We start from the raw sequence: 2,190 nt of genomic DNA, 5'->3' as shown, positions 1-2,190 counted from the left end.
AGAGGAGGGGGAAAGGCCGCAGTGCAGTCAGGGTAGAACCTGCACTGGCAGCTTTGAGATGCGCCTGGGAGGTAGGTGGAGAATACCAGTCGGTGTGTCCGGGTGGTTCTGGAAGTGCAGCCTTGCGCGGTGTATCTGGGCCCCTTGTCCCTTCCTCTCTGGCACGGCTCCCCCGCTTGGCTGCCGTGAGCTGAGCAGTTGCCCACCACGCCCTTCCGCCATGATGCTCCTGCCTTGGCATCTGCTGACCATGGGCCGAGTTCCCTGAAGACGTGAACCTACTCCAGTCTCTCCTCCTTTACGTTGTGGGTGTGGGGTATCGCATCCCCACAACAGGAAAGCTGATCGGTGCCCCCACAGTCCATCCCGTCACGCAGGCCCCGTCTCTCTTTCATCCCCACGACACCCTCTTATCTCATCAGTCGATCGACCCACAATGGACCACAAGCCTGGCCTCTGCGCTCACGAGACCCCGAGGGAACACTTTAGCTCTAAAGCAAGGCGGCAGCTTGGTGCAAGCAGGTCACACAGCAAGGTGATCACATCTCCCCACTTCTATCGCTCGGCCAGGTCCTCTGCCCAGCACACAGCGTCTCAGGGAAGACTGCATTCTCTGTTAGCAGACTGTAGGAGGGACGCCCGTGACCACAGCAAGCGTGGTGCGGACGGCACACGTGCAGACAGTGGGCTGTCCGTGTTGTGCGGAGCTTCTTCGGACAAAACCCAGCTCGAGTTGTGTCGGAAGTGAAGCCTGGTGAGGTGTCCTGTGTGCTTCCCATCCGTGGCGTGAATGAAGTGATGGCATATTCTTTCACATTGTATTTGTATTTCCAAATCCAAATTCCCAATTTGCTTTTTTACTTAATGCTCTTTTTCCATTTCTGAAGTCTAAAGTACTCAAACATACCTATTCCCCAGAAGATACTGAGCTTTTGCTTAGGGTCATGCATGAAGGAGGTTGATTTAAATAATCACAGGAGGTAACGGCCTCTGTCAGGGAGTTCTACATTTTTGGCAGTTATAGGCTGCCTCTATTCAGCTTAATGATGAAGATTTGAATGTGTTAGATTTTTTTCTTCTTAGTAAATGAATGGTGCATCTTTCTTTAATTGTGATCCTCATCAACCATTTGGCCCTGTAATGGTATGCAAATTAAACCCTTTAAAAATTAATACTAACATTTATTAAATAATGCATCACACAAAAAGTTAATTTGAAATTCCAAGTTGAGCTTCCTGTCTGCTCATGAGAAAGTGTTTTTGTGCCATCTTCATAAAACATCTTTATAGTCTTTCTAATTACCTTGAATATTTTCAGTGTTTTTCAGAATTGTCACCGTGGAGACTGGCCATGGAGACGACTGAGCTTGTCAGATTTATAGGCATCCTCAGGTTTTGAAGCTGTATCACTCTTCTAGCTTTCTATCCTCAAAGTTCTTATGAATGTTGCTTTACCAAATTTAAGGAAGAGTCTAAGAGCCATATCCACTCACATCGTGCAAGTTTACACTCACCTTCCATTCGGAAGCCAGAGTATACACTGGCTGCTGGTTTAGCAATTCTAAGCCTTATGTAACCTCCCCACCCAGACGCCAGACATTCGGTCCTGAGTGAAGAGTGACTTTATACATTTGATTTGGAAGCTTAAGTAAGATGTGACAATGATCATCAGCACAATCTGGGCAGAATGAGCCATTGTAGAAGGAAGCTTGGTAAGAAGGTGACGGATGGGTCTTAAAGCCAGCTTTTGTCATCCACTCCTTGGTCCCAGACAAACACCTTTATCTCTCTAGGCATTATTTCTTCCTGTGTGAAAGTAGCAGCAATAGCACTTGCTATGGTTAAGATCTAAGTATTTCCTGGGAGTGTCATGCAGCCAGAGGTGGGCCTTCGGAAGATGTCTGGATTGTCCCACAGAAGAGCCCACAGCTGACTGAGCTGTTAGGAGGGGCTCATCCAGGGCGACTGAAAAAAATATTCAATCATTAATGTATGCGTAGACCAGGTCCAAGATTTGGAGTTGATTGGGCAATGAGAAAGCACAGTGAACTGTGCTTTTGTTTTTGCTTTGAGACAGGGTCTCACTACATAGTTGAGACTGACCTGGAACTCACTATGTAGCCCAGGCTGGTCTCAGACTCACAGCGATCCTCCTGCCTCAGCCTCCCGAGTGCCGGGATTACAGGTGTGC

This window comes from Fukomys damarensis, unplaced genomic scaffold (genome assembly GCF_012274545.1).
Source record: "Fukomys damarensis isolate Sample0158 unplaced genomic scaffold, DMR_v1.0_HiC HiC_scaffold_5, whole genome shotgun sequence".
Classification (NCBI taxonomy): Eukaryota; Metazoa; Chordata; class Mammalia; order Rodentia; family Bathyergidae; genus Fukomys; species Fukomys damarensis.
The sequence above is the reverse complement of the archived record's forward strand: the minus strand, read 5'-3'. Positions refer to the sequence as shown.